The sequence below is a fragment of the Apteryx mantelli genome, unplaced genomic scaffold (genome assembly GCF_036417845.1).
Source record: "Apteryx mantelli isolate bAptMan1 unplaced genomic scaffold, bAptMan1.hap1 HAP1_SCAFFOLD_53, whole genome shotgun sequence".
NCBI classification, from domain to species: domain Eukaryota; kingdom Metazoa; phylum Chordata; class Aves; order Apterygiformes; family Apterygidae; genus Apteryx; species Apteryx mantelli.
This window is the reverse complement of record NW_027118786.1, coordinates 33,174-48,276: the sequence shown is the minus strand read 5'-3', so window position 1 is coordinate 48,276 and position 15,103 is coordinate 33,174. Positions and strand designations below refer to the sequence as shown.

Below are 15,103 nucleotides of genomic sequence, written 5' to 3'. Positions count from 1 at the left end.
CTTGTCCCCTCCTTCCTCTCCTTGCTGCAGAACCTCTGCCACTGTCACTTTCATTACCTGATTTCTTTTATTTTGCCTTTTTTACACACCCCTTTGTTCCAGGGATTCAGTCTTGCCCTTCCCTCCTGCCATCCCCTATTTCTCCTTCATCTGCGGATGTGAGGTTAGGAAATCGAGTTTAGTTCCTATTCCTTCCCTGCAGGACCCTCTGTAGCTGGATAGCTAGAGTACTCAGATGCAAAACAAGGCTCTATCCATGTCTCCCATGACAGAATTCTTTGCAAAGTGACCTATTCAGAATTATCCAACAAAATGCTGTCTGCCTGGCCTTTCTCAAGCAGTTGCTTACCCTGAACTGTGGCAGTGTCAGCTCAAGTCCACTCTACAAGGCAAGAAATGAGAATGAACATTGACACAACTTTTTCTAGCATTTGTTCTATCAGTACATGAAGTACTAAAAAATGCTTGATGAGTTTAGGCCCCTGCCAAGCTCCTAGTGACCAAATGCCACTGCCATTAGCGGAACCAAAAAAAAAATTTTTTTTTTTTTTTGGATTCCTGCCTCTTTGGATACGTCTGCCAGTCAAAGCATGATTGGAAAGAGCAAAGACCACCAGGCTGCCCCATCAGAAGCTCCCTGGATTTTAACTCATTAATATGAAAGCAAGGATATGAGCTTTCTCTATAATAAAAACTTTGCAGAATCAGACATCTATTCTTGCTTTTAAAGCAAAACTCTCCTTAGAGAGAGTATTATGTATCATGCAGACGTAATTCTGAATCTGCTTTCTACTGGTACTTCTTTCATGCCTTAAAAAGAAGCAGCCCAGCTCTTACTATTCCATTTCCTAGGTGTATAAGAGTAGTGGTAACAACATCCCAAGAGTTAAAGCAACAAAAATCATGCTGCTACTGAAAAAGAAAGGAGGGTTTTCTTTTTTTGTATTAGTTAAATCAAGAGCGTTACAATGAGTATTTAAGAGGGTCAACAGCCACTAGAGGGCTCATTATTCCATCTAGTCTTTTTAACAAAATGGTTAAATAAAACCATCAATAGCAAACAGTAAAGAACTTAAACATGACCTCTGTCTTGTGTGGTGTTCCTGTGACTTTATGAAACACATAAACTTGCATGGAAAAACTGAGCATACCCATCTTTCTCCATAACTTACTAAAATAAACTCTAAAGAGATGACATTCTACAGAATAATAAATATGCATTTATAAATGCATATCTTCAGTGAGTCAATGCTAGAAAATATTGGCAAAGCTGAAAGCAGTTCTAGACTACAAATAAGAACTATAGCATATTAAGCATAAAAGTCAGAATTCATTGTGTGATGAACCATGTGGTTTTCAACATGGTGTACACTAGAAGAGGAGCCATTTGGTATTTTACAGAATCTGCTTTTGTGGATTAGTAAAAAATGAATTCAACATATTAAAATAACGCTTAATATTACTTACATTCAACAGAAAGGTTAAAAGTGCAGTTCCAATATTTTTATAGGTCAATAAAAGATACAAGTATCTAACAGAACTTTAAATATTTCACCTTTTCAGAGAAACCCTGATTCAAACCTGAGACGATAAAAGGTAAGAGTTACTACTCACCTGAGCAAAGCTTGTGTGATTTGGCCTAATCCTGTTGTCTGCTCCGTTCATCAACTGTAAAAGAATTGAAAGAACTAAATACTCTGGTTGGTCTGGTCCCAAAGTTGGCATATTTTCCTAATGGTATTGATCTATTCTTTCCTTCTTCTCTGATATAATGGTGTAAGAAAAAAAACCAGCTGTGCCTCTTTGCACACACATATTACAATACCAGTAGCCCGATGATTAAAAACCAATAATTCACTTTCCCCCAAACCAAAACACGCCAAATAATAAATCTGGGTATCTCTTTTTGCGGTCTAATTCTTGAATGATTAAGCTTCACATTTTCAAGACAGTTGTTGCAAGCATGTTTGGATTGGAAACCTTTAAGTAAAACGTGTGCTGAGTTCCTGATATATCACTGTAAAAGCTGAGACACTAAACACCTCCTTTCCTAAATATCACAAGACATGAAAATACATAGCGATAATACTATAGTATGACATAATTGGTCTCATCACATACTATTCCACAATGGAATGGAGTAGTACAAATTTTATAAAACTTATTTAACCAGGGATCAGATAATCTAATAGTTCTCCTTCCTACCTTTTTTCTTGTTTCTGAGACTGGAATTACCTTTTGTTATATATTACAACATTTCACTGCAGTATTCATAATAAAGGCAAACTACACACAGAAGTTTAGGGAAGATGCAAGTGTTCAGAATCTCTCAGGCTGAGATTTATAAGTAGTAATAGAGTGTCTCATAATCAGAAATAAGATTTCAGAATTTAAGACAGAACTCAGTCTTGAGTTGCTGATAAAAGAAGCATCAAATTCTTTTATCTGCAGATGAAAGTCAGGGGCCGCAACTTGGTTTCACAGGTACTATCTAAAGTTCTCTTGCATCACAGTCACCTTTAAACACATATGGACTGTGGCATTATAGTCACCACTCTTTCACAATGCTTTCAAATTCTACAAGATTATTATTTTGTACTAGTCTCTGATTGGCCAAGAGACATTCACCATGTCACTGTCATCCCCATATGCAAACACTATGTTTCATTTTGATCATGGATTTATTATTACTCAAGCACTTAACACCCACCCCTTCTCATGCTTGGCAATTTGAATTACTACTGAAATGACAAAACTAATATAAACACTCTGCTTTCGTTTAATGAGGTGTTCATCTAAAATTAACTCTTTCCTAGTCATACTAGAAAAACTTCAGTTACTTGACCTTACAATTTTAGAAATGTATCCTTTTCATGTGCGGGGGAAAAAGAAAGTTTTAACCTAGTACTTTGATTATACCTCACTTAACTTTTTGGAGTATGCATTACCTAATCTCCATAGACCCATTCAAGGTGTTGATTTTCACCTTTAAAGATGTGGAAAATTTGAATCCTGATTTGCTTACAAATCAACTTTCCCCTTATGTATTACTACAATAGTTGATGGTTGGGTTTTTTTCCCCTGTATTAATAACCAGTGGTGGTACCACTGTACAAAAGTAAAGGTCTGTATTTTAGACTGATATTCCTTTTACCGATTTCAGCTTGCTCTGGTTACTGAAGTTTTCCTCCCGAGTCTGGTGGCCTGGAAAGCCTCTATTGCAGGCAAGGTGTTTTTTTAACTGATGTTGCATAAGCCGCTATGTCAGTGCTTGCTACTGTACCTGTGCTACTCAGACTCTTCATGGGTGATTTTTAAATCTGAAATGAAATTCAGGGAAATAACTCGTATTTTTTAAAAATGATCTTCATTCAGAATGAATCGACATCTGCATCTCTTGATTTTTTAAATCTTTGCTTGTTAACCATGTTATGCGCTGCTTTTGATCTAAGCTGAAGAACAATGAGGCTGTTTGCACACAATTACCAGGTAATCTTCTTAAACAGCAAACTTTAAAATTGTAAATTTTGTAACATATTTTTAAACCCCTAAAATTCATATACAAATTTTTCATGAACACTTAGTCTCCTGCTTTAGCATTTAAAATCTGAAGTGTCAGAAAAATTTCACAACACAAAACACATTAAAACAAAAGAAAGAATACACGTCCCTTCCACTAATTTGTTACACTGATTACTGTCCTCCATCTCTGATTGACAGGTGATGACAGATTTCATAAGCAAAAACTAAAAGAATTTCTAATAAGGTTTGATAGAACAAAACTGGAAAGCACAAATTCTTCTCGTTGCATTTCTGTGTAGACTTACAGAATCATATAAGTCCTGTGTATACCAGCAATGGGTAAAGTTAAACTCTACCAAACATGAATTAACTAACAATTCTTGTAAATTCAATTTGACAATCAAATTCATCACTGATTTGGTTCTTCTTTTTCTGAGACAACAGTATGAGAAGTATCTTGTAGTCTACCTATAGGTAAGTCAGAGATCACCTCCCATCTGGGTGCAGCCAGTTGAAAGACTAGTTAAATACTGTTAACAAGTCTATTTAATTATTGTGGTTGTAAACATCTGTAAGTGTGCATTATATTAATATTGTAATATTTTGACTTGGGAGGAAAGGGTGAAAAAAGTGCTCTTAAGACTGAGCTTCCAGAAAAAGAGTTTGGGTGGTTTGTGAAATGCCTTTTATTATATTAACAATAAAATGGTGCTGGCGCTGGACATGAAATAAAGCAAATGCCTTGAAAATACAATGAAAATTGAAAAATAGCTAAACAGCACAGGACACAGCCTCAGAAGGGCGTGAATGTCATCAAGCACTTTAAGGCATAAGATGTTTAGTTACTGGTGTGTGAAAAGAGCAGTTTTGTTCTTCTTTCAGTTAGTTCTCAAGATACTTCAAGCTTAGGAAGAATACATAAATAACATCTGGATGGACACTTTAATTTTCTTACAGAAACATTTTATTTATTTTATATTAGACTCTTTTTTCACACTCATCTTAAAAAAATATTTTCCCCAAGCTCCAAATATTTTCAGAGAATTCCTTTACTCATTTAAGATATGAACCTAAAATGAAATGTATCACCATTTCTCACATACTCAGCCTCCAGATGCAGAACTGTTAGCCATAATCTTCTGTATCTCAAAGCAAATCTCACACACTAATGATATTTCTTTTTCTCTTTGCTTTTACATCCAACTGTTTCTGTGTCTATTAATACTGCAGCTTTTTACGTAAGGGAAAAAATAAGTCAGATACTGCAAACAAATGACAGGAATGTGATTCAACAAAAAGCTGGTTCACCCGGTTGTCATCTAACAAGTTTCCGTCGGTACTTTATAATTATTTTCAGTCCTTCAGATTAAAAAACATGAAAATATGATATGCCTTCTAAGCTTCTATTTTGAATGTTTCAAGTTGACATTTAGTTTTTTTCAGTATTGTCTAGCGTATGTTCTAGCTAAATTAGCTGACAGGGAGAGAGATATGACAAACACAACAGCCTTTCATCTTTCTCTGAAGAAAAACCCTTGAGAGGAAATCAGCAATTACAGTACCACAAGCCTTTCTTCAAATTCATAAAAAATATAGGTGAGCAACTGACTAAATGGAAGAAAGTCAGCATAACTAATGGCAGAATTTCTATTAAACCAGATTTGTAGTAATCAGAAACAAAGCTGTACTGAGTACGGCTTACCAGACTGAATTTTTCCATGTGGTTGCCCTGTAGGCACTTCTGATTGCAAAGGTAATTTTCAAAATGTGAACTAAATGTTCAGCGATGCAGTCATATCAGATACTGTAGATAATTCAACACGAAAAATTGTAATATCTATAAGCATGTCCATTTTTGAGGGAGTTAAATATTAACCCAGGGGACTAATGACAATATAACTACTGGCTCTTAATTATTTCACTTGTTGATATCAGCATGCAAGAGGAAAGACTTGTTTACTGATTTGCTGGGAGGCGTCTTGTTCTGGTGCCCCTGGAGGGTAAATGCTTTTTTTTTTTTTTTTTTTGCCAAAACGTGAGAGAGAACCATCAACGGTTATTCTGTATGCGACCATTTATAACAGTTATATATGAAAGAACTGGAAGAGAAAAAAAAACCATTTCTGAATTAGCATCTTATGCTCAAACTGTTTTGTGAAGAGAAATACATTTATCAAAACTAGCACCGAAGGAAATAATCTTGGTTAGACGTTTTTTCCCAAATTAAACAGTTTTGAAGACTAGATTCAATAGTCCCTTGCCCATGTCCCTTACACTGAAGTACAACAGAAGTGTTTAAAAATGGAAATCAAAACTGATCAATCTATTTCCCTTGTTCATACTGAATAAAATAAAACGAGTAAACAAACAGCATTTACCATGGTCAGCACAGCACTGTTTGTAGGTCCACTGCTTTTGCCAGTGATCAAAGTTTTGGTTACTTTTTAAGAGATGGAAAATAAGGGAAGAATTTTCTTAAGACTAGATGAAAATTTCAGGACTTAGTAGAACTCAGCTTGGGGTACCAAAGCCATCCTAACAACAGAAAAAACATGGAAAATGAGAGAGAGAGAGAGAGAGAGAGAGAGAGAGAGAGAGAGAGAGAGAGAGAGAGAGAGGAAAAATATGTAGGTACATTTCTGCAGAATTATCTAGGTTATAGAATCAATTTTCCTAATTTTTGAAAGGGAAGTACATTTGATTTAATTCCCGGGTTCCAAGGAGCACAGCAGGAAGGCCAGGTGCAAAGTGGAAAGAATTAGGATGTCACTAGAAAGCCAAAGACACTCCAGCTTCTATTTTTTACAGAAACAAGCCTTCTGGCTTACAGGCCTAAGCAGTAGAAAAGTTGTTGCTTTCTGCGGGCATGACTTGAATACATTTATGCCCCAAGTCTGTTAACTACTGGCACTGTGGCTATTCCAAGTCTCATTCTGACTGCTCAAAGCATACTCCAGACGGCAATACTGTGCCAAATACCATCCTTCAGACAAGAAATGACAGCTAAAGGGGAGTCTCAACCCAGCTTCCATTTTAAGCATATATGAATGATAAATTTGCTGCCGAGTCTAACTCTGACTCCATATGCACCTCCAAAGATCATCAGACCATCAAAGATCCTGCACATAATGTTTATGTTCTTTTAATAAAAATCCCTCTAAATAAACAGCAGTACTTTAATAGGCATCTGATCACAACTTTTTGCAAAACTTGTCCTCATTACTGCTTTTTCTTTCAATCCAGCTGCACTCTTTCCTTCCTATCTCAGTTAAGCAATTCCCCTTTCTTTCTGAGTATCCATGTTTGTACCAGTAGGAATTCAAAACTCCTCACTATTCAGATCAAGCACATGAAACTACAAAAATGCTAAGTTCCAAGCTGAGGGAACAAAACAAACCTTTGTCTCCAGTGCATGGTCAATGTTGCAAGACTGTAACACTCATGGCTGACCAAGAAATGCTTATTAAAGGTGGGAGAAGAACAGGCAAAGGAAGAGTGGAGAAAATGAAACAGAGTTACTGATACAATGAAGTGGGAAGGTTTTTTGGTTCAGTTAGAACTCCTGATTGCCACAGGCTTCTTATATGAACTTAGAACTATAAGACACAATCGCATTGCACTTCATGTCTCTTTCGTCAAATAGGAATAAATACCACCTTTTTTACGAGGCTTTGAAGAGATGCATCAGCTCCAATATAATGGATTGGTATCAGTGGACAGCAAGGCCTGGCTGCTCTGCAAGGGATGGAGAGCCAGGACCTGAGCGTGCTAACAAGGTAGGCAGCAGTGACCTCATCTCTAAGGAGTTCGGTGCTGAGCCAGCAAGTTCAGGTCAGGATCAGCTCTGGAGACAGTGACCAGGGTCAGTCGTAGCCCAGCGATCACCCAGCAAGTCACAGATGAGACGGGTCTGAGGTCAAGCCAGGAAGCCAAGCCAGTGAGTTCGGATCAGGGCCAGAACCAAGGAGGTAAGAGACTGGGCACAGACATAGCTGCTGCACAGCTAGGATGTAGCACAGCCGAGGGCCAGTGATAAAGCTTCAGCTTAAACAGCAGCTCACAAAAGAAAGACGGTGCAGGCCCCTGCATCTAGCTTTCTTCACAACAGCTCTTAGCAGTGAAGGAGCAGCTAGCTAAACTCCTCAACTTGGCCAACAAAACTGGAAGGGAGGAATGTGCTCAGAGCCCTGTCAGCTGGGGCCAGCTCCAACCATTACGAAAATGGCAGTCCCTCTCAGATTATTGTTTTTAAAAGTCTTAACATTAGTACACACAATTTAATGGATTTTTTCCTAAAGCTGTGGTCATCTGTTTTTCCATTTTGTATGAGACATCATGGATTATATATAAAGCATTAAACATTCATCCTGACACTTCAAATAATCTAGTTTCCCATCGGCTCAAAGAATCTAATAAACAACTAAACATCAGAATTTTATTACATTGTGCAAAAAACTTTCATGGTAAATTATAGATTCACTGTTAATGTAACTTTGCTGATGTATTCAGCTATAACTGTAAGTATAATTATTCCTGAGGAACATACTCCTCACCATTTCAAGGCTTAAAATATTATTTTATTTTGTTGGGTTTAAAAAAAAAAATTTTTTTTACATGACAAGAAGGATGCACAGTTTCTAGTAAACCTATAGGTGTAACTACATACTGATGTATAGAATCAAATTTCTAAAGTATAGAAACATAGCTAGATGTTGACAGAGGAAAGCTCTTAACTTATGTACTTAAATTCAGAGAATTTAAGGACAGACTGAAAATAAGTCTGTGCTTAAATGCTCTACTGAATAAGAATTAAGGAAAATATCCTTTAGCCTTTCAGTTCTTCTGCTTTGAAGTTCAACTTCTGATGGTTATTGACTGTTATCTACCATGTGCAAGACTTCAGGCTTTGCCTTTACCGCTGTACTTAGGAAAGTTAGTGGGAATTTGCAAGTGATGTATTAGGAATAGAAAAGAACATACAGCTTTATTTTGGAGTGGAAGCAATTTCACATAAATTGACTTTTAATCTTTTTATTGTCAGCAAGAGTGGGGCTGCTCTACGACGGGAAGCAATCCAGGAGCCAAGGGTGACCACGCACAGAGAGGGGCAGTGACCTTGCCAACAGGGGTGCAGTGCCACAGCACCGAGGCAGGCAAGCAGAACAGGGCTGGCGACAGTGACAGGTTCTGTTGACAGTCCAGTGACCATCAGAGAAACGAGAGGTGACAAGTCAGGTCCATGGTCAGTCAGGGAAGTCCAGTCAACAACTGGGGGACAGGGCTGAGCACGGGTTCAGGGCTGCCCACAACGTAGGCGAGGACTGGGGGCACAGGCCAGAGCTTAAATAGAGCTCCCTGGTAGAGGTCCCAGACAAAGCTGCTCAGGGTAGTTAAGGCCTACTGGTGCACACAGGGCCCTGGCATTTCTTGATGGATTAACATTAGATTTCACTACTTTGATATTTTAAGAATTCACAGAAAGAAAAATAAATCTCATGTTAGATACAAGAACAAGCCTCAGGCTCTTGTGCAAACATCCTAGTCACAGGAATTTATTGCTTTTAGACAACCATTTCTATTGACATATGCGATATATATGTTTACAAAGGATCTTAGAAAGAACGTAAATTACTTAGTGAAAGGAAGAGAAGAAATGGTTAACAAACAGGAAAGAGCAATGGCTTAGTGTTCTGTCAACAATTCTTTTTCACAGATTTCAAAGTGCTTCTCAAAGAAGCTGAAGAAACTGAAACAGAGCAAATCAAGGAACTGTGACTAAGCCACCCAGTAGATCAAGATCAGAGAACACAGATCTCTTGAATTTACAGTGGATCACAATCTGAACAAGAATCAACAATATTGTGCTGTTGCCAAAAAAAAAAAAATCATACTGGTATGTCAATTTTATATCAAATATACCCCTTCTTTTTAATGAGGGGATAATCACAGAAAAACAGGGCTGTTAAGACATCTAGCAAGGTCACCTCATCCATCGCCGTAACCCAAAGTAGGATCAAATAGATCAGGTAAGTGCTCCAGATTACAGTTAACTCCGAGATGATAATTGTAGTGTGAATCAGTTTTCTCATACAGACAACCACATAGCCCCAGAAAAGCTTATGCTAGCATAAGGTGGTGTGAGAGAAAATGAGTAGCAAGGGGAAGAGGAAAGGCAGTGATGGTTTATACCAGCTGACTTATATGAGTATGAAGTGCTGAACTAGGATGCAACTTGTTCTTATTGAATATGTTCCTTGTTATTTTCTTAAACAGCATTTTTCAAAATTGTAAAGACTATTTTAAAATTTAATTCTGTTACCCTCAGCTTTGTGTCACCTACAAGATTAATAACCATATTCTCGATTCCATCATCTACACTGTTAATAAAAAATACCAACCAGAACCAGACTAAATACAAACTCTAGGAATCCAGCAATATAGTCTTCCTTTCTGAGGGTGAACTACTGCTGGCTATCCAGCCAGTTCTGTATAGCCCTTATAATAGACTTATCTAGACCATATTTCTTTAATGTTTTAATGAAAATGTCAGTTTAATTAGTTTTTTGACACTCACATGACAACAGGTCATCTGCTTCTGTCCTTTCCCTAAATTCTCTTCTTTATTGGAGGAAAAAAATCAAGTTATCTGGCACGATTTATGACATGTCCATGCTGATTGCTCTCGTTCCCTGATATCATCTAGGTGCTAATAATAGTTTCTATGATTAATTGTTCCAGAATTTTTCTGGGGATTGAAGTTAATTAAATTGACCAATCTGTATTTCTCAGCTCCTGCCTGCCTCTTTAATAAGAGCAATTTACAGCTGCTTCTTCTGTTTTTCAGCATCTCATTCATCCTCCTAGAGCTATTAGATATAATTGTTTATGGTTCTGATATTAATTCAGTCAATTCTTTAATTATCCTTGGATCATATTGATCAGACTCAGATAAATCAGATGTTTTCAAATGGTCTGAGTGCTCCTAATCTGTTCTTTCCCCATTCTGGGCTAAGATTTTGGCATCACCTGTCCTAACTATCTGCTTGCAGGTGATCTTTTTATGAAGTCTGATAAAACAAAGGCAACAATTACTTAGCTTTCTTTATCATTTGTTGACAGATTTTCTTCTCTATTGAGTAGGGTATTAATCCTCTTCTCTGTCTTTCTCTTACTACTAATACAGAATAATTCTTGTTATCTTTGATGTCTCCTGACAGTTTAATCCTCTCATGACATCTTTTTAGTCTTTTAGTCTTTATACTTAGTAGTCTGACCCATCTTGATTTATATTTTCTTCTCATGCTTAATGTCAATAGTGAGCTCATGTCATGGTCAAGCTAACCTTACTATTATCCCTATTCTACTCAAAATTGGGATAAATGTGCCCTTAGAATTATTTTTCTGAGGAACTGTCCCTCTTCTTAGCTCCTTATTTCCTAAGACTTCCTTCCTATGAGATCTTAGCCATTAATTCCCTAAGTTTTTTTAAGCTTTCCTGAAGTCTAACTGGTTTTTTTTAGCTGTCATCTTTCCTTCCTTTTCTATGGACAACAAACTCTCTCATTTGCAAATGCTCTCACACAAAACACTGCCCACTTTCACATTCTCAGCCGGTTCTTCCTCACTGGTTAGAACTGAACTAAGAGCCTTATTTCTAGTTGTTTTCTGCATTCTCTGTAACAAAACCAAGCAAATTGACCAATTCGCCGTATTCTTGTGGCTAGTCCATGCTCTTTTCCCAATAGATGTCCAAGTAGTTAAAATGCCTTATTACTACTAAGTTTTTCATTTCAGCTAGTTGATCTTAAAATAACCATCCACCTTGTTATCTTGGGTTTCATGGTCTGACTGTAAGCTCACCTTGCTGTGATGTGCTTCTCTCCTTTCATTATTATCATGTATATTGTCGCAAGTCTAATTTACGACATATTCTGCACCCCAAAACAATGTATGTTTTCTTGCTATACAAAGCAAAACAAAACATCCTCCCTTTTCCTATCCTTATTTGAATAAGGATATATTAATATCCTCATATTAATATTCTAGTTTTCTGTTAAATTATACATTAATTATATGGAACTATTCATGCTAATGAAGTCATCATTTTGATCTTATTTTAAGACTTCCAGTGTCTCTTATTCTCTCTGAATTAGTACACCAATATCTAAAAGAATTAGTTCCTTGTCTTGCCTATTATTCTATTATTAATAACTATTTTTTTAGTTTTTATGCCTTGTTACATAAGAATGTGCATTCATCCACAGAACAATATCCTCTGGTTTGTTAACAAAGCATCATGCATATCAGTGGTAGAGAGATTCAAAGCTCTTTTGAAGCTGAGGAAGCAGAATAGAGCTATCATACTCTAAGATTCTGAAACTTGACAATGTTTGTGTGCTTTCAAAGGAGGCCATGTTCAGTTAACTAGTGAACTTACTACATTATATTTTTAAATGTTAATATTTATTTTGGGAGACCATCAACTTGCTGACTACACACTTTAACTGAAACCCAACTGGTGTTTCTGTGTATTCAGGTAGAAATAATCCTTACAGTGATAAATCCTTCTGGCAACACACTTGCTGAAATCATCTATGTCTAGAAAAGACTCTTGGTTTTAGGAAGCCTCTTATGTATCCATATGGATACAGTGTAAGACAAGCCCTTAGTAAACTCAAAGTTTGGCTGATAGAACTAAATTCATTATTATTATAAAATCCTCTTTATACCTGTTAAGAAACATAGGCTATTTTGCCACTGCTGTTAAATTTTCACTTATTAAATTTTGAAAGAGGCTATAGTAGTCTCTTGTAGTTTCACTTTCCTGTTCTAATGGATTCCTCATTAATCCACTGGTAAGATTAAGATCTAAGCTATTCTCATCTAAATGACAATAACAAATTGAGTGATCAATAATTAAGTGGATCGGTCTTGAACATTTGAATGTGTTTCAGCTGCTTCTTATGTGCTGTGATTGTAATTTGTTTCCTTTCTTTACTTTATGATTTTGAATATTATATAAAAGTAAAAATGTTATTTATATATTAAATATATATTCTTTCTCCAAAGATTTATTGCAACCTTTATTGCAAGGTTTCTATATTTAACAATAGTAACAAGATCCCCCCCCACAAGAAATAGCACTAACACCAATAGTTTGGCAGTTCTTTTCTTTCCCTATTTCTAAAACATAACAATACTGCTTATAAAGACAAGCACAGATTATTTTCCCTCGTGGGCTCTACCAACTGGATCATCTGCTGCTCTGGACAACCTGGAACAGATCCATCTCTTTCCACTTCCTTAACCCCATACAGTAGAACAGCTACTGCTGCTAAAAGCCATGGCAGACAGACTTGTATCTTGCGTCTGTGTGTCATCTTGTCTCTCACCTTTTGCAGCCTCTGTGGTCTGCTTCTGGGAATTCTCATCTCCTGAACTCCTCTTCTGTGAGGTGAAAGTGACCTGTAATCAGAAGAGCAATACATTGTCAGGCAGTCTTACCTCAGATGCAGCAATTTCCTTAGATTGCTTTCACAAGGAAATGAGTCCTATGCACTCAGGCTCTACCAACCCTGTTCCTCATAACTGGGTATATGCAAGAGATCTAAATGTGTGAGCAAGTGAGGAAAAGGCCAGAACATGAGTGCAACAATGATCTGTTTTGATGGGCTAGTGACAAGCCCATGGGTGCATTTGTATTTTTGAACTAGCCTGAGCTGGAATGCTGGTTTGGAGTAGCCAGTAGTTTCTCAAAACACACAGAAGTATGAGGTGTTGTTATCCCCTACGCTGCTGAGCTACTAGACCTCTTCACTTTTGAGAGGGGTCTGGTAAGAAAACTTAAAATTTAGAAAGCCCCTGCAGACAGGAAGGAAGCTTGGAGGCAGGGGATTGTTGGGACATTCCTTAGGCTTTGAGGCCTCCGATGCTGATAACGCTTAGAGGTACAAAAAGGAATCAGGCAGGAGTTGGGGTTGTGTGGGGAGAAGTGTGGATAAGGTGGGAGTTGGGGCTGTGTGGGGAGAATCAGGGAACTGCGAATATTGAGGTAGGAGAATGTAGAATATATATCTGTAGGAAAAAATGAGTTTTGCTGCTCATAAACATTCTTTTCCTTCAGACACGAATTTCACTTCTCATATCATCCTTGCAACATAGGCATTATTATCACCATTTGACAATTGTGACATTTTGGCAAGAAATTGGATTACTTGCCTACACACAATAAAAATCATAGTCAGTGCTGAAATTCAAGAGTCCGTATAATATAAATGTCTCTGGAATAGAAACTGTTCCAGAAGATATATCAGTGTAGTATCAGTGTAGTTAGACAGTCCTCAGAACATCCTTGACAACTGATAGTATAACAATAACCGGAAACATACAATAGCTATAGTCTTTGAAACATGGCCTATTTTTTCATTAAATCTATGTAAAGAAGTCTGTCTGATTTTCCCACTTGTAATAATGCAAGCTCCCAAAATAAAATGCACGCGCTTCTGATAAACTGAGCACTCTAGATTCACTGTTACACTATAATAATTGTCACGCACAGGCTGTAATGAAACAGTAATACAAACTGTTCCCAGTACAACACGCATTATACAGTACCCTACCGAACATGAAATGACTAGTTGCACCCAGGCAATGGGCAGACTCTCTGAAGCAAAATCTATAAAGTGAGACAGCTGTCAGGGTGTATTCACTTACAGTTCTAACTACCTTGACAATATCTCTTTTATCCACTGTTCTACCTACATCTCCATCTGCCTTTGTCCTTCAGATAGAAACAGAACTGCATATTTGCAGTATAATTACTTCACAAACCCATAAACCAGTCGACTCTAAGAACCAAACCTGGCCTCTGTTTGCAAAGACTCAGTTTTGCAGGTATGTGTGTAAATCACTTATGCATGCATATAAGCGGTGTCTCTACTGTACATATTGCATGACCACAATTTCCACATATAACTGACCGCATATACTTACCATGCGTGCAGACAGGGACTAAGCTGAGGCCCCTCTGAAGTTTGCCCTTCCGTGGTGTGCCGGAAGGAAGCAGGCCACTGCAATTTCTTGGCTGACTAATGCTGCAATAGCACTTGCAAAACTTGTTTATCAAGTTAATGCTGCTTGTTGAATCAGTTCAGCAAACAGCACTGTGATGATGAGCACCCAGCTCCACAAAAGGCAGCAGCGCAGCAGCCAGAGCCCGAGGAGCACAGAAAGAACTATTCTTGGCTCCTTTACTTCCTCTCTGCCGAGTGTAGAGGGGAGCCGGGTCGAGGGAGGACCCAGAACAACCCTCGGGTGTCTCATGGAGGCTGGTTTCGAGAGGGAGGAGGAGGAAAGGGAGGCAGCTAAGGGAGAGCAGAGGAAGGAGAAAACAAGAGAGAAAGGCGAGCGAGAGGCACCTAGCAGAGGACGAAGAGGAAGAAGTAGCAGCGAAGGAGAGCGGCGGGGGAGGCAGCCGCGAGAGGCGGGAGCAGCCGCGGCGGAGGGAGGAGCGGGCGGGCGCGCGCAGCCAATCCAGGGGGCTCGTCCATTTTTCGGTGCGAGTCAGGCACGTCAGCGGGGT

The 15,103-nt window shown here is 38.0% G+C and overlaps 1 long non-coding RNA gene across 1 annotated transcript in view; it reads right to left on the bottom strand.

Moving 5' to 3' along the window:
* The window catches only part of LOC136996603 (uncharacterized), a 33,882-nt gene extending 19,317 nt beyond the window's left edge, over positions 1-14,565 (bottom strand). The window contains exons 1-3 of the long non-coding RNA XR_010887610.1: positions 14,515-14,565; positions 12,915-12,987; positions 1,615-1,668 (exon numbers count right to left, since the gene is read on the bottom strand). This is a non-coding gene — a long non-coding RNA (uncharacterized lncRNA). The remainder of the gene's footprint in view (positions 1-1,614; positions 1,669-12,914; positions 12,988-14,514) is intronic.
* Between the last annotated feature and the right edge of the window lie 538 nt (positions 14,566-15,103).